Source organism: Carettochelys insculpta, chromosome 1 (genome assembly GCF_033958435.1).
Source record: "Carettochelys insculpta isolate YL-2023 chromosome 1, ASM3395843v1, whole genome shotgun sequence".
NCBI classification, from domain to species: domain Eukaryota; kingdom Metazoa; phylum Chordata; order Testudines; family Carettochelyidae; genus Carettochelys; species Carettochelys insculpta.
Window position 1 is genome coordinate 264,897,912 of NC_134137.1, and position 22,534 is coordinate 264,920,445.

At 42.2% G+C, this 22,534-nt stretch overlaps 1 protein-coding gene across 5 annotated transcripts in view; it reads right to left on the bottom strand.

Moving 5' to 3' along the window:
* The window catches only part of DENND5B (DENN domain containing 5B), a 172,326-nt gene that overhangs the window by 144,916 nt on the left and 4,876 nt on the right, over positions 1 to 22,534 (bottom strand). The window contains exon 1 of one of the 5 annotated variants that reach the window (XM_075006636.1): positions 7,922 to 7,940. The exons of the other annotated variants lie outside the window; for them this stretch is intronic. The gene's annotated coding sequence lies outside the window, so the exon portion shown is untranslated. Of the gene's footprint in view, positions 1 to 7,921; positions 7,941 to 22,534 lie in introns of those variants that run through there. 5 annotated transcript variants of the gene reach the window in all.

The window sequence follows — 22,534 nt, forward strand, 5'->3', positions numbered from 1 at the left end:
CAGTAGAATCTATGCATCTGTAAAAAACAAACAGAAAATGAATCCTTTGTAAAATAAGTTTGAGACATTTTTTAACCAAAAAATACACACAGTTGAGAAATACAAATCCTACATCCACTCATTGTATGTTGCAATATACTCTAGAGATTTAGAATTAGTATGTCAAGTAAATTTAATAAATGGGGTAGCCAAAAATTCTCCAATTTTTATTGGACATATTGCTCGAAGTTTCATGACAGGACAAACTTTAAAGATTAATCTTGAATTTCTGGAAACTCCAGGACAATCCTGGAGGGCTGGCAACCCTAGGACAACCCATATATTACACCTACCTAGACAAATCCTATTACAGGTATTTGGCAAGAGCAACTTTATATCTGCCTTTTCTTAATTTCTCAACTACTACAATGCGGAGATGGCAATGCTTATTCCTACCAAAATAATTGAAGTAAAAATGTTATGTTGAAGTACCATGAACATAGTTCCAATAACATGGAAAATAACTTGGACACAGAGTCTTATTTCACATTTGAAAAGTTTGATGACCTGAAAAATGGAATAAGGTGGAAAAGGAGTTCCAAACATCTGCTCATTCTTAATCTCCAAAATCACATTAATTTCAGTTAACTGCTTAAAATAACAAGCTATTTCCTATGGACCCCCAAACTGGTGCATGCATAGTTCCCACCTAGCCACATGGAAAACACAAACAAACACACTCTTTCCCACCCACAAATGGATTGAGTCCCCATGCCTCAGTGTGCCTCCATCTAAAAATGTGGTTTAGAAGAGTATTAAGTTTTCCCAATCACTAAAACGAGGGTGCCTGGCCTACAAATATTTTGGTGAACATCAAAACAGAAAATTCTAATTCTAAGATTGAGAATGTAAGTACTAATCCAGTGGAGAAATTGCCTGTTTTTTCTGGAGAAGTTATACAATCTTTTATGTGACCCTGTTATTTTCAGTTTTAGCTTAACTCCAGAGTTAAAAAAAGAGCTGCTCTGTATTGGGTTAAACATACAGACAGACTTCAAATGATTAGAACATAACACCAACTCTTTTTTCAAAGACTGAAAAAGCAACATGCCTTTTACAAGGTAACCGAGATGCCTTTCTGGGTAAGATTTAAATTTGAGTCCTGAAGTTTTCTTCTCCACCTCAGTTTGTCTTTTTTCAATTGAAATTATCACCTAAAGTAGACCAAAAAGCTCTGTGTTCTTATAGTACTTCAGGCATTGGTGACATAAACCATGTGACAGGAGAGGAGCAGAATGTGAGACCTGGAGGCCATGAACTCTGGGCTTGGAAAATAAATGACAGAAGAAATCATTTTACAGTTTTAAGCTAATATAGGTTTAGACTAAGAATTCAGGTTTTACAAAGTGAAAAGCTTTTGACGGTTATTTTATTTTAAATAGGAGAAGTGATTTCTCTGCTGTGAAGTGTCTTAGTTCAGTTTCCTAAAGCACCAAGTGAATTATGACTGCCACACGAAAGTAGAATCTTGCTAGCAAATATTATAGTGCAAGAACAGGCCAGTTAAATGAAATAATTTCCCTGTTATATTCAAAGGAAAAGAATACAATTCAAATTACAGACCCAAAACAAAACTGAAGCAGAAATAGGCGTAAAAATAAGAGAAAGAAAGCCACTCCCTTCCTGCTAGGTTTAGCCGTCTAATTTTAACCAACTGTTTTTCACTGCACATAATCTTTCCGTGCAAAAGTATCCCCATCAGACACTGACGAATCCAGTGCATTAATATAAGTTAACTGATTAACCTTTAAATTAGAGCAGCAGTAGTCATTCTAGTTGATTTAGAATTTCATTTAGTACATTTCTCACGGAAGATGAGTATTTGGCACTCTTTATCTGGAGGCATCAATGAAGCTTCCTTCCTGGCCAGGAGCCAAATTGCTGCTTTCCACTCATGTAAGATAGGTTCATAAAGCAGAAAACTAGCTGTTCTTCCTCCTTACTGATCAGTTCTTTATGTCCAGTAGTGCAAATGGGTCCAGTTTAAATGGATTCACCCACAACAGCACCAGACTAAATTGCTTACTGCATATACAGTAGGTAATATGAGAGACTATAACTACCATTGTGGCATTCCCAGTATTCCACACTAGTTTAGGGCTCGAAATACCTTAAGTATATTGTGATGGGTACTGTTACAGAGACCCCCCCAGGGATTCTCACTTGATGTGAAATACCACTGGGACTGCCTTCCTGGGTGCCCCCGAACTCTGTCCTGCTGAGCCAGGCCCTCTGGCAGCTTTCCCTATAAGGTAGGCATTTGAGTGGCCATCCAGTAGAGATTCAGATGCAAATGCCGTCCAGTTGATTAGCAGAGTGCACACAGCTCTCAAAACTGGCAGAATGTGTTTGTATTGGTAATGCCCAATCGCACATGCTTTTGGTCTGCATAAAATTTATTCTGCACAGGGATGGAAGAAATTAGAGGAATCATTGACCTCTGGCCTCCTTCAGCACGGACAGGTTCACAGCCATTTGCAGTCTATCTAACAGACAATGACAACAGGTCAGTGCTGGGAAGGATCAGTCAAAGTGATTTGCCTTAGCACCCAATGCACAGCCTCAACGGGACTTGAACCCCAGATAGATCTATCTCACTCTGCCTTGAGCTACACTACAGTAGAAAGTCGATTTCCAATACACAGTTCTAGCTACATCATTAACATAGCTAGCATAGACCAGAACATACTTTCTTACCTACTGTAGTCCAGGGCCCCTTTAGGCTCACTCCAACATCCCTTACTCCATGCAATAGCATGGAGTACAGCAGTTGATGGCCGAGCCCAGAGTGGTCTTAAATATGGCAAAATCGAACTCCAGAAGATATTAAGTATAGATCAGCCCTATGTAAGAAGCCTTATACATGGTAAACCCATGCTCACCCGCTATCTCAGGGTAAAGAAAGATTTGTACAGAATCTTCCCCCACCCTGTTAACAATTACTTATACTGGGTTTATTAACAAACAAGTGATTGTACTAAGTATAAAAAGGTGGGATTTAAGCAGTCACAAGATATATGAAACAGAACAAAGTAGGTAACTAAACATAATAAAAACAGAACATGAAAGCTAAAGTTTAATACACTAAGCAACTTGTTACCTGTAACATCTTAGCCTAACAGTGGATCTAATAACCATCTGAACAGACTAACCTCATATGCAGTCTGGGCTCAGCCTGTTCGCCCTGTTCTGCTTGCAGGGTTATCTGGATGGCTGGCACCCACTGGTTCAGTTTCACATCTTTATGTGAATTTTGCCAAAAGGTGAGAATCCCTTGTGTTCAGTTTACGTTTTTTCCCCTCATTTTCAGTGGAGAAAAAAAATTCAGCATCCAAGATGGGTCCCAGCATCAGGTGCCATGGCCACATGGTTGGTCCTAGCAAAATACAGTTTTTCTTGTAAGCCTGATATGAGGGGCTAAGTCCATTTACAGTTCATTCGCAAGAAAACAATGGAACATCCACCTCCTGAAGTGCTACTAATGGCATGGCTACTTTAGTAACAGGTTTATACTCCATATTTTTAACATCCAATGCAGGAATGATAAATGTGTATAAGTGGGATGATCATATTCAGTAGATTGTAAGCTTTCCAATTATAACATGAAACATTTTGCAAAAAGCTTAGGCCAGTTAGGTCATATTCATAAACATTTTCATAAAGCCTATATAAAATGACCTTTGATGCACATCTTGCTAAAGAAAAGAGTCTATTGCACATACAAATTGCAATACTTAAATATTCAACACTTTCAAACACCATACAAATATAAAATAACCTTCAGAATATCCCTGCCAGAGAAGTAGAGAGCGAATGATCTGTCAAAAAATCCACATAAGCAAATCGCTGGCAAAACTGGGATCAGAACTCCGTTTCAGATCCCAAGCAACGTGCTCATTCCTCCAGGACAATGCCTCTCTTTCAGAAGCATTATAGCTTTTGCTCCTCCCATCCCCAAAACTTGAGTTTGCTTCCCAACGAAAATCTCACTCATGCCTGCATGAGGTTCAAACCATATGTGCTCACATACAGTCAAACCAAGCAGAAAGATTACTGGGGCAAAACCAGCTAGAGTGTCAGGATTGCTATGTAGTCTGACCGCTGGCCCAAGCGGCCAGTGTTATTCTGCTCTATTGACAAGGTGCCCCATTCTCCATATATTGGACAATTACCTCTTTTTGTGGCTTAGGGTAAGCAGCTGACACCAGTGTCAAGAAGCTATTCCCAATACAGAGGGCTGTACCGTGACAACTGAGCACTGCTGTACATACTACATCATGAAGCTCTAAGAGGAAGATGAATAACTGTTCACTAGCAGAGACATATGTTCAAACCAATAAGCCAATTTTCTGATACACTTGGGAAAATTACATTCCCCAACCTTCTAGAAAAGCTCTAGCACTCAATTCTACAATCAACCACTCTCTTCTCTAATGGACTGAGTTGCGCGTGTCTTAACTCCCACACCTGAGGGGGCGGTTTCCTGTCCCCGTCAGGGGCAGCAGCAGCAAGTCAGGCTGCAGTCCGACAGGAACAGGGAAAAGCTGCTCGTGTCAGGGACAGCAGACTGACTCATGGCTGCTGCCCCTTACAGGAGCAGTTTCCTGGTGGGGCAGGAGAACTAGTGCTGCAAGAAGCTGTCTGCACACCGGGCTCCCCAGCTGGGGAGCCCAGCACACAGACAGAGGCTTGCTGTGCGGCTGAGGGAACCCACACTGCAAGCAGCTGTCTCTCCCCAGCTGGGAAGCCCAGAGGGCACACAGCTGCTTGCAGTGCGGTTTCTCAGAAACTGCTGGGCAAACAGCTGTGTCCCCCACAGCTAAGAGAAGCCAGGGGCTGCATGGCTGCTCCTTCCACTTCCCCCAGCTGCCCACTCCAACTCTCTCTCATTTACGTGAAATTCAAACACAACCTCCACGTAAATCAAGGAATTACTATATTCCATAACTCTTATGAAGCCCTCTATGAGGCTGTCTGAGACTAAAGATTCCTCCGGAGCAGTCCAAGGAATAGTTTGTCCTTCTCTGAAATCAGCCTTATTAGAGACATCAGTTATTTTCTTACCTTCTTTCTCAAAGCCTCCAAGCATGAATGGCCTCCTTCCTTAGAGTCCATCTCTTTGCTCCTCAGGAAGTACCTCCAAGCACTACAGACGCCATACCCACACACAATCATGTACAAAGTTACCGTGGTCACACTTGTAACAATTCTGAAAGCTGAAGCCCTATATTTTAGATCTCCTGTGCTATCTTGCACTCCACCCCTTGGCATTTATTCTCCTCCCCCACCTCTCTCCTCCCCAAAAAATTCTTTTTGCCTCCATCTCCAGTCCCAAACCAGCTCCAGTTTAGATCCCCAATGCTGCCATTCTCTTATAAAAAGCTACTACAGCAGTGTTGCTGTAATACCACCGGACAGGAAAAGCAATTCTAGACCAGTAGATCTGGGGACATGCATGCAGTTGCACAGAAATGCAAAGGCCTCTCCACCCATCAGAATGCCTTCATCCTATTGCACCATGGGAGAAACACACAGGATAACCAAATCATAAGACAAACCTCCAGTGATTAAGTAATCTGATATAAGGAGAAGCCCCCACCACACCAAAGAGGAGAGAAAGCTCCATTCAGCCAAGCAAGAGAAAGCAGAGAAAATCTCTACCTCTTATTTTCACAGTACCATCACCTTCCAGCCCCCCTAACCCATCCATACCCCAGGGTCAAATGCAGGTGAACTGTGACCTCAACAACTCTGCCAGAGATCAGCTTCTCTCTGCCCAGACCAAAAGTCATTCCTGGAGGCACAGGCTACATCTAGATTAAAGTGACAAACTTTTGTTGACAGATGGTGGCGAAACTGGGAAGTAGATCGCAAAAGTAACCTGCTCTGTCGACAGAGAGTGGCTGGACCACTCGGCCATTCTACTGGGAAACCAGCCAACTGGAAGCACAGCGGACATGGCTGCCCAGTGTCCCGGAAGCTCTTTCTGTCAAACAGAGGGCCCCGGGAACGTTCAGTCCAGGTTTCTGTCAACAGAGGCATTGTGCCTCCTGGGGAGTGGGGTCTGGCTGTTGACAAAAGTGCTGCGTTTTCTTGACTTACCGTTGGCAGAATGCCATGAATCTGGATGCTCCCTGGGTTTTGTCCACAAAACCCTCTAGCATAGACATAGCCATGGTTCCATCAGGCCAACAACTGGCTAAACTACAGGGAATGGCAAGTGTAGAACCAGAGCTCTGCAGATACACATTCTTCTCAGGTAGAACTATTCAGAGAGAGCAAGAGTAGTGGGGTCTTTATCAAATTCATCGCATGCAACAAGAAGTCCTGTGGCACCTTATAAACTAACAGACAATTTGGATGCATCTGATGAAGCGGGTCTTTGCCCATGAAAGCTTATGCTCCAAAATATCTGTTAGTCTATAAGGTGCCACAGGACGACTTGCTGTTCTTGAAGATACAGACTAACACAGCTTCCTCTCTGATACTTGTCATGCATTGCACAGTCATTTTTAAAGTCTTAGACTTCAGTCTTACTCACCCTGCAAGCCAGGCATTACAGTTCTGTACTACCTAGAGTAGCTGTGCAAAGAAACACAATGCACTCCCACCAAGTTAACCAATCCTATCATACTACTGTACAAGTAATTAGCTTATCAATGTATTCAAGCCTTACGTGTAGGCAAGTCAATTTAGGAAAGTAATCCAAACTGGATGAGCTCTAAAAGCAATTAGGTAAGAGTATAAAAAGCTCTTTTGTTTTGCACCAAGATAAAACCCAATAAATAGAAAGAGGACCCAGAATATGGGTCACTTCTAAAGGTTCACTGACATATTGATCAAATCCAATTGTCCATTGGCGCACACATTCTCCCTTTTATCCATAAGCAAAACAGAAAACCACTTATGGCCACTGCTTTCAAGAATCACACATTTCTAATTCTCTGCACATATGCTCATGTCTGGAGTTTGAAGTTAAATAAATGAGGACCTCAGCATTTATTCTTCCAGCACTAACAGGTTACAAGATAAATATACGAAGCATATAATTTTCAATATTTAATTTTTCAGAGTCCATTGTCTTCAGAAAAAGGAAACTTCAAGATATGCTCAGCTTCTAAAGAGAGCTGCAACACAACTTTGTGTCTATATATTTTCATAAATGGAAACAGATTGCAGGGTTTGAACATTCACTTATAATTAGGAGTTTTATAATACAGTAAACCCCGTATATAAATCAAATTTCACATAAACTGGGGGCAGGAGGGGTTGGGGAGATCCCCAGAGTTCCCTTGGCTGGGGAATGCGGGTGACTCCAGCTCCCCCTGCGGGTGGGAGGGGGCTGGTGTCTCCTGCTCCAGCCACGGGCCATGCAGAGCAGCCATGGCACCCCTGCAGCCCCTCACCCACGTCATGACTTGGCCCCAGGGCTGCACCTCCAGCTGCATCGCTGGAGCCCTGGGCAGCTCTGCTGGGCAGCTGCAAGGCAGGAGCAGCCTCGTAAGGAGCCCCTGACCTAGCCAACAGCACAAGGGTAAGCAGCAAGGCAGGGTACAAGAAAATAGTGTCCCCCTGGACTCAACTTGCATTAATATAAAAACATGCAAGTCAAGTCCGCGTAAAACAAGCGTCTATTGTACACACAAAGTTTTGCCATTATGACATGGCCTCTGCTTTGCTTCAGCTGGCACAATTAGGCAACAGTAATATGTGCCTTACTCTCCAGAGCATGAAGTATTTTTCCTTTCCAGAAATTAAGCAGGATGCATAGCTCCTGCTCACTTAAATCCATGCTTTGTCATTTCATGATGAGAAGCTGAAATGTCAGTAAAATAATCATGGCTAATTAAATTATGCCCTCTCAAACTGATTGTGCACTTACATTTCTGGATGCCATGTAACACTTGCTTTGTTTGGACAGATATAAGCTGGAGTCAATCAGTCTGAACCGGAGAGTGATTTGAGCAAGAGAGACTAAAGGTAATTTAAAAAAAAAAAAAAAAAAAAAAGACGTGGTCATCTATTCAGCTTCTAAATACAACTTCAAAGTTAAAAGTAATTTTCAAGACTCTCAATCAGAATTTTTAATACTGTATAGTAGCAACATTGGTAACTCCCAATAATTCAAACTCGAGGTCCATCTAAAGAGAATGCCGTATTTTCAACCTAGAACTACAAAACAAAGGAAGAACTTCTGGGAGCTCAAATAATTCTATTCTGAAAATTAGTTCCCAAATAAATCAAAGCATCAAAACTAAAATCTAACCTCCAGTTAGACTCAAAGTTGTTTTACCCCTTTTCCTCCAGCTATCTGAAGGTAAACATTTCAGATCTATTACCAAAAAATTAAGATAGTATTCAGTGGAGCTGGATGCAACCACTTGCCTTTAACTCTCTTAAAAGAGGAGGATGAGGATTAGTTTAATGTGGAAATAAAAAGGCCTGAACAAAAAGGCTCAGTAGTTCTCTCCACACCTCAGGCAAAAGCTTTCTGCATGCAAACTGCATCACTCCTACACAAACACTGGTTTCCAGAAACAGATGGCAGCCTGCAAGACCTAGAAATCCTTTGTGGAGAGTGGCAAACTATGTCCTCTGGCACATCAAAGTCAACGGTCACATTGTGAAGCGCTCACCCTAACAAATCCATTAACGCTTATTCTGACAACAATGCTAAAGCAGACAAGTGAGAGAGACAATAGGAAAGGGCAGGAAGGATTTCTATACACCCAAACTACATGGCAGATTGTTCTTCAGTTAAGGATCTGTTAAGAACCGTTAAAGCTCGCTCTCAGGAGCTGCCAGACAGGAACGATGCACTATTTTGAGACAGATGCTTTAAATCTAATTACCTCCTATGCAGTCCCACTGACTTTAATGAAGCTACACAATGCAGGGCAGCCATATTACCCATTTAGTAAGCCAACACCAAGAGCTGTAAGGTAAGGTCCAGTGATTAGACCCATTTGTACATCTTGGCTCTGCCCTCTCACCCATTTTGCAGCAGAGCACCACTGTATATGCAGCAAATTCATGGTTTTTTTTTTTAAAAAGGTTCTATTAATAGCTGCAGGGACAAGCTAACAGGTGAAATACTTCTTCCTTCCTCTCCCCTTCCCCCCGCCCCTGCCCCCCAGCTCTGTGGAGACTAAACCTTGTGGATGGAGACATGGTGGGTCCTCCTTACAAAGAAAGCAGGAACAACCATAAAAATATATCTAGCTGGGACTGGGAACGAGGGGTGAGGGAGAAAGAGGAAAAAGAAGAAATCTTAGCAGGAAAGTGCTCTGTTGAGATTTGTTATCACTGGACTGTTGGAATACCCAGAACATCTGTACCAGTCATAACCAATATCAGACTAATTTGTAGAGTCCTTCTAGTTAATATTTGACAATAAGCCAAGCCATAGGGGATCCAAAGGCAAGATAATTAAGGCTTCCATATTTAAACCACCACCAAACCAATAGTATCTCATATCTTCACAGTTATGTAGCGGCTGCACCTTTTTCCTCAGACTCCTCCAGTAAAGCAAACAGATTTCATTTGCAAATTAAACTCCCTCTTCTGGATTTCCCAAGCAACAAAATTGATTTATTAAGGAAACCACAACAATGAAGCTGAAATTAAAGGCATTTAAATCAAGCATATGAATTGGACACTTGTATAATAGCACGGCTTTACACCACCGGCCTGACAACAAACTTATTACATAAGCTACGGTTGTACAACCAAGTCTTATTAATCATGGCCATTGTGCATTGGTTTGAAAGAATCCAAGAATCCAAATGGTATAATATATTTTTATTGCATTAAAATTTTAGATGTAATTAACATGGCTTGCCTTCACCTTTCTTTTCTTATTTATAACTTGTTTGTTCCAGAGCACATGAAATAGAGATACGGTATAGCTCAGGACTAGCCATGCAAAGGACTACATATTAGAAGATTTTTCGTATGGCTTTTCTACCCAAAGACTAGAAAGCAAAACAAAATAATGGGCTGTTCCTGTGGCAGCTGACTAGCAATTAGTTTAGTTAAGGTCAAATGGTTCTCTACAGTTTCAGATGTTTTTCAGTTCCCTGTTTATAAATTTCCATGTGTCAGCTTGTGGATGTACAAAAATACACCATTATAATTAAACACAATTGTGTTATGTTCTTCCTAAACCCATAACATGAATGCTCATGTTATTACCAACACAGCAGTGTATCTGGCCAGTTTACAACTGCCTGCATAGCATGGTGCTCTGGAATTTGTTTTCTTCAATAAATATTTAATGTACAGGATATCATCAGGTTACCGGTTTCTCTTTAAATGTTTTGACATTCATGCTCATCACATGACAGCAATGCGCTATTTAAAACCTGCTGCTGTAGACAGAAGGAACGATTTAGTTTCTACCATGAACAGCACAGTTAGACTGTGTGTTTCACATCACCAACACAATAGGTTTGCAGGACAGCAACAGAAAGCATTTTAATATAAAGTGAAACTTTTCCCAATTTAAACTAGTTTTATTTCTCTGCACCTGACACATCAGAAAATGACACAGTTTAAATGTAAAGGAACAACTCTGGGAGAAAAAATAAGGCTCTAGGAAGTTCATTTGTTTCTGTAAACCAGGGGTGGGCCATAATTTTGGAGTGGCCCACCATCAGTGATTTTGGAAAAATGCTTAAGGATGGCAAATTTTCAATAGAGGGGTACAGGGTCTGGGAATGAGGTTAGATGCAGAATGAAGCTTGAGGTGGGGACTGACGTGCAGAAGAGAGCATGGGGTCTGAGAGAGAGTTTGAGTGAAGGAGAGGGTGTGACCTGCAGCAGGGGATTGGGGTGTAGAGAGTCAGAGAGGGGCATGGTTGCAGGGGGAGGATTCTGTCTGCAGGAGGGGTGGGAGCAGGTACAGGGTCTGGGAGGGAGCTGGGAGAATGGCACCAGAAAGCAGGCTCCTGGCCAGCAACTCTCTGGCCTGCCGGCAGCCCCAGCCTGTTCTATGTGATTCTCTGTGCTAGCAGGTGGAGAGAGCTTCTTGTGCTGTCCTGCCCCCAGCAAGATTTCTCAGCATCCATTGGCTAGATTTGCACACTGCCCCTACCCCCTGCAAAATCTGTCATCCTACTGGCTGGTTTATGGCCAATGGGACCCAAGGGGTTTTGCAGGGGGTGAGGGCAGCACCCCACTGCTCCCCCTCCGACAGCCACAGGGTCCAGCCACAGGCTAGATTAAAAGGCTAGGCAGGCCAGATCCAGCCCCAGACCACATTTGCCTACCGCTGCTCTAAATCATTAGGATTCCACAGTCTTGATGACAACTGATGGTAACCACAGCCTCTTTTAGCAGGGAGGGTTGGCTCAGTGGTTTAAGCATTGGCCTGCTAAACCCAGGGATGTGTACTCAGTCTTTGAGGGGGCCATTTAGGGATCTAGGGCAAATAGTTTTTGTTTTTTTTTAAAGTTGGGGGGGGCGGGAAATGGTGCTTGGTCCTGCCAAGAGGGCAGGGGACTGGACTTGATGACCTCCCGAGGTCCCTTCCAGTTCTATGAGATGTGTATCTCCACATATATTTTTTTTTTGGGGGGGGGGGGGGAGCTCAGTAGTTTGAGATATTGGCCTGCTAACCCCAGGGTTGTGAGCTCAATCCTCAAGGGGGCCATTTAGGGATCTGGGACAAATAGGGAAGTTAAAAAAAAGCAGGGGGGATGGTGCCTAGTCCTGCCAAGGTCCCTTCCAGTTCCACGAAATTTGTATCTCCATCCGAAAAACTCTCTTTCAGGTGGAGAAAGAAGATTTAACAAACAAACAAACAAACAAACAAAACAAACAAACAACCTCCCACCACCAGCAGACCATATAAAAAAACCTGCAGATAAAAGACTATAAAATTTAAATATGTTACCATTGGTGATTTGAAAGGAGCTATTTTAGAAGACAATTTTAAGAAACTTCATTTCAGCATGAAATTATTTGAGCTGTGCTTGGGGACAAACAAAGGGTGTGGCTAATCAATTAAAAAGGCATTAACAGGTAGTGTAGTTTTGATAAGCACAGTACCACAAGACTGCTTTAACTAGAATTCCCTGAATTTTTGCTTAATAAAAATCACAATTTAGTGATTGACAAGTCAGAGTACACAGCTGGCCAGTTAGTAGAATTCTTAGAAGTAAGATTTCTGTAAATGATTTTTCAGTGTCATACAGATACAAATTGTGTGATGCAAACCCTGTTTTTGAATAAGTAAAAGAGGGTAGGCAACTAAAAGTTACTGTAAAAGTTGATAACTTGACAAATTCATTCCCAACATTGGCACAACCATAGCAATTTACCAGGTCTGGCCCATTACACATTTTTTGTTTATGCATCTAACTTAACTAAGCCAACAGATGTTCAGTATCACAGGCCTCAAGGCCTGCAACTGGAATCACATGAGCCTCAGCTTGTCACAAGTACACTTGAACTTCTTAAATCCAGCCAACAGGGTATGCTGGTTTAAAGAATTGGACAGAGATGGGTGCATCTACACTAGCCCTCTCCTTTGAAGGGGGCAAGCCAAGCAGGCAAGTCGCAGGAGGCTAATGAGGTGCTGTGATGCATATGCAGCACCTCATTATCATAATGGCTGCCACAGGAACTTGGAAGCTGCAAACTTCAAAGCACTGAGGGGCAGCGTAGCCACAGGTTCTTCGAAGAATGTGCCGAATTTCGAAGACCCACTTCATCAGACATTTCCTATGCATGAAGAGCTATCAGCACCAAAAGAATGACACCACCACTTAAAACATTTTAGAAACGAACTACTAACAGTCAATTTGGGAAACATTTTTGTTAATTTTCCATGTATACCAGGGTGGTGACCTTAGACCTTAAGATTTCATTAAGCAAAAAACACCACACACCAAGACACACACACACCTGGCTGTCTAAGATACTTATGTGGCTACCAGTGAAGTTACTAATGACACACTGCAAGACAAAAAGGTTTGCCCTTATAATGTTGGGGTGGAGAGAAGAGAAAAAGGAGAATATACCTGGCTCCTGCTGAGCACAAAAAACACAAACACCCCAACACTGATTTCAGGGTAAGATTTAGTTTCCCATTTTACTAGTTAGAGCCAATGCAATACATGAGCGGATGAAAAAAAATCAGTTCTCTTAATAAAGTTAAGATTTACCACAACTGGTTTCACACAAGCATTCTCGTTAGTCTAAAAGCCACTTGGTTTTGGCCTGAGCAAAAATACTAATAGACAGGACTCCTTCAAAAGCAGTGGTGTAGAATTTAGAACAGAAAAATGTTCACCAGCAGCTGAAATCCAAGAGGCACTTACGATTTCAATTGGAAATACCGAACTGACACGTGTTAGCCAGTTCGTTACTGACCAACTGCAAGGAAACTGGCAATTCCTAGAAACACAGAACAATTCATATAAGAGATCTAAACTAGCGCTTTCCTTTTTGTTTTAGGGCTATAGCTGCCCTCCCAACTGCATCAATTTTGCTGGAGAAAGGTGTGAAAATGCATATATATCCAGACAGCACAACATAGCTCAAGATATTGGCTCTTCCTTGTTCCTGCCGAGTGCAGGGACGACAACAGATGAATTAATCAGGGCAGTGAACCCATTTCTACAGTTAGTGGGGACTGGTGCAGGTCTTCTGGGAAGGATGCAGTGGTGGCACTAGCTATGTGCCCCTGCTCCGCCCCCTCCTCATCCATACCCCCCCTCACTTGTGCTCCTCTCTGCCCCCTTCCCTTGCTCAGCCCCCACCCACCTCTTCCTGTGGAAATTCTGCAACACTACCAGTGGGGGCTGGTTTCAGGGTGGAGTTGGCAGGTGTGGCCGTGCAGGGGCAGTCCCCCTTCTCCTTCCCCAGAGCAGCGCAGCCTGAAATCAGCATGCACCACTCCAGGGAGAGTGGTGGGGCAGCCTCCGCACTCATCAGAAGTGACGTGGCACTGACTTTCAAAGGTGAGGGACGGGGCAGCAGAGCAGGTGCACAAGTTACAGCACAACTCTTGTCACTAACTTACAGCACTGTAAATCACCAGTGTGAATGGCCTCCCAGTATAGCAAGCTGCTCCCCTTGTTAAGGTGGTTTACAGAGAGTGCTTGGAGAGCTCTCCCCCAGCCCTGGGGCCACGACCACATATTCTCACTTAGGGGAAAGCACTCAGCAGTGCTTTAAATGTTTCAAGGGGGGCTAAGCTCTCTGGGGTCATGTAAAGGGCAAACTCACCAAAAAAGTTCAACTCTTTTTCACCGAGGCTATGGTTACAAAGCAAAATTATTCCACTCTGCTGTCGTCTACACTACATGCATTCTATTTCAAAATCAATTTGAAATAGCAGGTGCATTATGCCAAAATTTATAAACCTCACTGCAGGAGGAACAGCGCCTCTAAAATAGTTGCTGTTGAGACACAAGATAGCATTTATTTCAAGATAGGTGCTAAGGGTCTAGACAATGTGTTTTGAAATAGCTATGAGCTATTTTAAAATACATTTGTGCGTAGCAGTGTTATTTTGAAAGAATTATTTTGGAATAGTATTTCAGAATAGCTTAATGTGGAATAGGGCTGCTGTGTAGACGTAGCCCTACTGTTTAGGGCAAAAAGCACTGGAGAGGGGACATGATTACTTCAGGAAAACTGTTTCTGTGAGACATTTGGCCTGTATTGCATTCAAACAGCAGACAGACAACTCTATCACAGCACAATACGTTATGTAAATATTGCACTTTTTTCCCCTTTTGAAGCTCAGAAGAAAGACAAAATAAGCAACCAAATACGTATTCGATGTCTTGTACTCCTATGGTTAAAGATAAAAATGATTTAAAAAGTAATTGCTCTGAGAAGAGATTTGGAAAACATTCTTCAGTCACCTTCTGTTTATATATAGGACACAAGACATTTTTCAGTCACGCCACCTAACATGAGGTCAGCATTTAAAAAAGAATGATTATTTAGCAACATTCTTTTGACCAGATGTTCTCAAACTTTTCAGCATCATGCCCCACTTTTGATTTTTCAGAAACCCTCACGCCCCCCCACCTGTTCTTTACCTTCATCCAATCTACTCTTTTTTAACAAATTTAATTTGTAATTTAAAATAAACACAAACTTAATATAAAAATTTTATTTAAAATTAAAAATACGCACAAATAGCTTTTCTTGGCCCCTTGCGGGTGCCTGGTGCAGCCCCAGCTGGCCAGATGCCTCAACCCCATGCCAGCCACCAGAGCTGCCTGCACCAGCCACCCACCCACCCATGCCTTGAGCTGCCAGAGCCGCCCAGCTTGGGCCCTCCCCTCCCACAAAGCCAGGCACCACCAGCCCCCACTCCTTCCCCATCCCCATCCTCCTCCCCTGAGCCAGATGCCCCCAATCCCCCATCTAACCCCATCCTCCTCCTCCCCTCCACAAGTCACTCTCACTCACCTTTGCAAGCAGCAGCTAGCTCCATGTGGAACTTCACCAGCTGCCTGCTTTTTATAGTGGCTGCACCGGGTCACCCACATAAAATGTCAGGGGCTGAGAGCTGGAAACATCTGACTCTCTCTTGGGGTGGGGGGAATAATGGGGGGAGAGGGGACCAGGTCACCCCCCCCCCCAGAATTTCTGCATGCCCACCAGTTTTGGAAACCATGCCTTAGACAATGAATATTTAAATCTGTCACACCTCAGTTTAAAAAAAACGAAACATTAAGTATGTTTGGATTTAAAAGTTGTGGAAAATCTGGTGTCATCTTTAAAGCCTAAAAGCATCCATATATCTTCAGGAAGTATTATTTTGGGAAAAGGCTGATCACACAATCCATCTGTGCTGAGTAGTTGCCAATTGTTGTGAATTTTGTAAACCAACACTTAGTTGAATGATAACGGTAGTGATTACAGTCAGAAGTCAAACACACGAAAAGTGGCACATTGTGTATACTTAAAATCTAGCTCTTAATACAGGTTGAACATCTCTAATCCAGCACTCTTGGGACCTGACTGGTGCCAGATGAGAGAATTTGCCCGACCATACGAGGTGAATATTGTCTGCCAGCATTATCAACCCTTCCACTGCTTACTGGGCTCCTAGAAGACATTTAGGGGTAAGTTACAGCTAAGTAACAGTACAGAACACAGAGCCAGGACTGGTGGCTGTAGTGTTAAACAAACTTTATGGGACTGTGGGGAAGTTTGCCACATCCATGATAAGCGGTCACCCAGTTAAATAAAATCATGCTGGATTGCCAATGTTGCCAAAACAAGAGAGTTCCAGATTAGAGACACTCAGTCTGTAACGATTCCTATTTAACAATATTGTGAAATAAAACAAGAATACAGCATTAGAAATTTTAATACTGGTGTTCATAAAAGATGAGATAGCATTAACATTCACTGAGAACCAATGGTACGACAAAACAATCCATAAGAAAATGGTCACTCTTCTGAATCTCATTTCACTTTCTATCCATAAACATCTCATTTTACTCAGTATCGCACTGTTTCTGAAGGTTCTGCCTTGTTTCAGTGTTCAGTCACAGGAGTTAATATTTTAAAAAGGATTAAACTAACAAAAATGCTTCATGAATGGAAACCTGCTATTCTTACAATGCTTAGCAGTCATGCTAGCTTCTGAGATACAAATGTATTTCCTTACAATAAAATTGCTATTTTCAAATACAAAATTCTGAAAACTAACATTTTACAAAACTTAAATACCACCACTTAACATGGAAGAAAAATAAGACTAGCGGCTATTATATTTTTCTCTGCAGTGTATTGCATGATTAAATAATCAAGCACCACATTCTCTCTTGCTACCCACTGACAACTAAAAGCAAAAAGAGCCATCCAATTACATACTGCTCTCATTGCCCAATCGTTTTAGTTTGTGATGGAAAAGAAAAAGCACCAACCACTAATCAAGAAAAAAAGTCATTGTGTGTTCTCCATACACTGCTGCAGCAGGCTCCATCTGTCTCCCAATTTTCAACAGACAGAATAAAAGCAGATTCCCTAACTGAGATATAAATACGTCAGTGTATTTCATTGATGTGAGTAGTAGTTGAGTAAATTAATGCTTTGCTTCATGCTTCTATTATCAACACTTAACTATGGTTTGTCATTCACAAGAAGCATGAAGTCTTTTATTGCTGAAGAGCCCACATTTCAGAGATGTGTAACTGTCGGAACAGCATGGAGAAATCAAGCATGCAATTGTACGTACAAGTGGCTAGTTAAGGCATATAGCTTGCCATTTAGTGCACGAAAATATCTATATTCATGTGAATAAGATCAAAGTACTTTTTTAAATAGTGAAAATTGTATTACATGTCACCAGCAAGTGAAATTATCTGTGGCAGCCGCTCACCCCCAGAGTAAATGGCACCTCAGGTTAAGAAAAAAAAATCTGCTATTGTCAACACCAGAGAGTGGCTGTCACTATGCTTTACATGGCTTTTTAGATTACATCCCTAACCCCTCCCTACATGTCTCCCTTTTACAGGACCCAAGTGAATAGAGAAAAAGCTGTGAGTAGGGGGAGGGTGGAAATTCCAGCTTCCCTGTGTGAAGGTCCACAGAATCCCTGAAAAAACTAGGCATATTGCCTGGAAGCAGGGTGCATTTTATGACTGAATTAAAACCCACTAAATTTGATTAGCAAGGACTAAATTCTTCACATTATAATTACTGTCCCTTATTTTTTAAAAAAAGACATGCAAGCTAGTAGTTAAAATTAAGCATTCAGATTCAAAGTAAATCAACTTCGCTTTCAGTGTGAATTTTAAGTCTCATCTTGGTTCTTGTTTTCTTTTTCTTTTTAGAAGTATCTTCTAATAAGCATTTTTGGAGGTTTTTCATTTTAAGTCAAAAAGCACATGCTCTTCGCAGACCAAGCAACAGTCCGATAAAAGTTACCTTAACTTTTATAACATCGTCACTTGAGAGCAAGGTCACTTCCAATCTACAAAGATCTTTAAACATATTTTTAAAAAAGTAACTTCTGTACATGGCAACGCTCTTCAGAATCACTTTGCAAGTATCCACATTGAAATTCTGAAGTTTAACTCATGGATTTAATGAAAAAAATCATTTTACATTCAGAGAGGACATAACAGATGTTCTTAGTATGCATGGTAAGGAGACACTGATTCCAAATAGTTCACCGATTTGATAGGCAACTTGATCATCACTATTGACAAGGAAGCTATGAACTAAAAAGCCTCAATGAACCCTTATTTCCAACTGTTGGCTGTAGGTGCCAAGGAGAATCTCATCTTGAGCAATACAGTCAAGTACTTGTAAATAGGACTTCCAATAATGGTACTTTCAAGAGAAAAGTCAGGGAGGATAAAACATTCACTATTCTTTCAGCCTATCAACAATCCTAGCTAGAACTGCCTTTTAATACGATTTTAGCAGGACCCCAGTATCTTAGGCTACTTAAAAAAGCCATTTGTAAAAACTCTTGGGGGGAGGGGGGAAGAGAATGTCTGCAAATCTCTGTCCTTCTCCCTCCCCATTCACCAGCTGTGATGTGGTGGGGGAATACATCTGCATTTGGGTTACAGACAGCGTGGGGCTCCTGCTGAGGATAACCTAGGCGACCAGGTAACACCTCTGTACCACAGACAAAGAGGGATGGGGTGCTTGAGGGTTTTGAATTGGAAAGCAGTTAGTCTGGGCTGAGAGAGAGAGAGAGAGAGAGACAGACAAAGGAGGGGGCAAGGCACCGACTGGGGGCGGGGGGGAACACCCTTGGGGCCTCCTATCTCCAAAATGGATTGGACTGGCTGTCTCCGATTGCTGTACTGACACCTCTGTAAGACGCTGTGTCCCTATTGGCTAACAAACCTGATGTTCTGCTAAATGAGAGTCACTCATGCCTGCGGATTGGGTGCAGAGCATGGGGATCCCCGCAGTCCATAACAGCTGGTGGCAGGTACTGCACCCTGTGGATGGAGCTTCTGGCAGTAAGCGGCTGGGGCACAGTAGGAAGAAGAGCAGGGGGGCAGCAAGATCCATGAGTGCTGAAGGGCAGCAAAGTGTGGTTCCCCCACGTGGAGGGGGCCTTCATCTACTGGACAGTAAGTACATTCCACCCATTTGCTGGAGCAGCTGTATGTGCTCTGCCTACCTGACTTAAGAATGTGCCTGATGGATTGGAGGCTGAAGCAGGGAGACCAACCAGCCAACCTGAGGGAACCAACGGGACTTGCCTGGCTGTACCACATAAAAGGGGCCAATGCCAACCTCCTGACGTGGAGCCTCCCCCTGCAGGATTATGACATGGAAGTGGTACACATCAAGGGGAGCACTGAGGGTTTAGCGAATGCCCTGTCACATGAGGAGGGCCATGAACTTCCTCAGGTCACTGGCTGAGTGACCCCGCTCAGTTCCACCCGGAAGTGGGGGACAGATGTGATGTAGTGGGGGATGTGTGTGTATGTGGCTCACAGAGGGTGTGGGTCTCCTGCTGAGGGTAACCTAGGTGACACCCCTGTATTGCAGACAAAGGGGTAGGCAGAGCCTGAGGGGTTTGAATTGGAACAGAGTTGGAAAGCAGTTAGTCTGGGGGAGAGAAAGACAAAGCAGAAGGCAAGGTCCCAGCTCTGGCCCCCCCCCCTCAGGGCCTTCTCTCTCCAAAACAGATTGGACTGGCTGTTTCTAGTTGCTGTACTGACACCTCTGTATGATGCCTGTTGGCAACAGGCTAGTAAACTTCGCTAGTAAACCTGTTGTTCTCCTGCTAAGTGAAAGTCACTCCTACCTGCAGATGGGGTGCAGAACTTGGGGACCCCTCAATCCCATTACACTAGCCTTATACAAAACTACATTCCAGGTTCTTACTACTCAACAATATTCTTTGAATGTCAGTCACATGTTCTTTTATGAGATTTTTGACACAACACTATACTATTGGCTATCAGTTTATTTTTTAATGCGTTAAGCCTTTCCTTCCTTAACACACATTGACAGCCCTAGAATAAATATATATGATCTGAAGAGGGATACAGTAACACCAGACACCAGTAGCACTAAGTTAGCTGGATAACCAAACAAGCCAGTCTCCTTATTACAGGCTATTGTAGCTGGATACTTTTCAGTAGGCACTGACAAATATGAACAAAAGATGCCTTGTTTCCTCTGGCATCAAGATTTTTCTGAAGGGAGCCTGTTTTTAAACATGTAATAGAAAATCCTATAAGAAGCAGTGCACTGACTTACCATTATATACTAATTCTGTGCTTTTTTATTTCCCCCAAAAAAGTCTTGTCTGTTTTCCCTCCCTCTTTCAAACCGGCCATTGGTCTCAAACATAAAAGGTTATATAGGCAGCTTTTGGGGCCAGAGAATATTGAGATTTTCAACTCAGTTATGAGCCACCACATTATGCCAGGAACACACTGACACGGCACACTCCTAGTAACTCAGCAATTACTTACTGGCTACAGGCCAGTTAGATAAACAAGTCATTTGAAGGAAGGAGTTTGTGGAAAATTATTTGCATAATTTGGGCCTAACTTTCATTAATTCTATTTGACAGTCTCTTTAATTTGATATCAACTCAACTATTTTTACTTACATTCATTGTGCCTGAATACCTGCATATTGCACCCATAAAACAAAAAAAGTTACAGAACAAGGGTTGAGGATGGCTGTGACACAGTAAGTTTGACACTGTTCCAGGGGAACATAAATACATGATCTTATTTACATGCTATTTGTAGCACTGTCACAAGAAAATGAAGAGTATCACTACACTCCCTTTAACTGGAAGAGTGACAGGTTACTTAAGCAGACTAAGAAAAAAAAAGTAATTCTCATCTACACTAGCAAAAACCTAAAGAGAATTTAAACACACCAGAAGATGATTTTCCCGACTCATTTATCCACATTTTCTTGTGTATGGTATTTTATTACAGAAGCCCCAACTTGTGCTCATCAGCTATTACAATGAAAAGTCTACTCTCTCTAACCATACAAAATTCATATGGTATGTATGACGCACTAAAACCTGTTAGAAGACCTGTTACTCTTCTTACAGACCTTCTCTCCCACCATTACATTTGATAAATGTTAAAATTCTATCAGTTCCAAGAGCTCTAACCGGGTTCCAGGCCTGCAAATAATTCCATAATAACCCCATTCTCTTGAGATGTATGAGAAAGTTCACTAAGCTGTGTGGTGTCAGTAATCATCTTCTCTGCCCAGCCTTTCCAGGGACATATCCTGATGGTTTACTTTGTCAATCCTACGATAAACTTACAAAGCCCCTGGCCTCTGCATCTTAGTTATAGCAACCTTCTTTTTTGAAAAAAGCCTTTAGGCTGCCAATTCATTTGCAATTCTAACAAGAAATAAAATCAGAAACAGGAACTGCAACTGTGACAAGATCATAGCAAAGGCTCTTGTCTGCATACAGAAATTAACCAGCATCATTACGAGAACACTATACTTGACTAAACTGAATGAAGGCTACTATTATTCTAAATACGAGGGGCCAGCTAGGGAATTATACCAATATAATTGTAGTGGCAAAATTATACTGTTACACTAGGGCCAGCTAAGTTTCCAAGCATAGAGAAGGCTTTAGTGAGAACTTTAATGCTCCTTGTTTCACGTTTACAAGTTGCGAGGAGTAAATGGACTTCAAAGTACTTGCGGGCTAGTCATGACTACATGCAAGACAGTATGTTGAAGTTTAACGCTTCGAAGTTGGCATGGGAGAGAATTAGCTTAATAAAGTGCTGCATATGCACCGCAGCACTTCATTAATAATCTCCCAACGCCCTACCTACCATTCTCCCTTCAAAGTTGTGAGTAAGTGTAGACACAGCCAGAGTGTCAGAACTCCAGAGAGGACTGAAGAGACAGTTTAGTAGAAGTAGTTTTAGAATATATGCTAAGACGTCTTCCTTGTCTCTTCAGTATCCTGTGACTGACGTGGTTGCAACATCACATAGTACCACTGTGCATTCAAAAAAAGGTATTAAAATGTAAACTGCAGTACATTGTTCTGGATATGTTTTATCTTCAGAATAACTACAGTTAAGATCCAAAGTTTAGCCCCAGCCCTTTGCTTGTTTATTTCCTTAAATTTTACAGAGTAAGATGTTGAGTTTTTCCTTTTTACACCTTAAGCCAAGTCTCAATATTTACTAGGATGGATTCATTCTAAAGCCATGTAGTTCTGAGAGTGACAGTTTGACAGTTGCTTTAGTTTCTATCGGAAAGAAGCCGGCTTAAAGATAAAAATAAACTTGAATCGACTGTGTTTTCATCTCAGGGGACAGAAGAAAAGTTGTCATTCACACCATCTGGCATTGAGTTCAACAGGGCACACAGAGTTCAACAGAACATTCAGTGCAACCTGTGTGTATATACACATGTGATTGCAAGCAAAGAAACTGAATTTTCATGCTCTTCAGAATATAGGTCACATAAAAACATGTTGCTCCTCTTCTGACCTCAATAGTTATTAAGCTCCAGTTCAAGCTTGAAT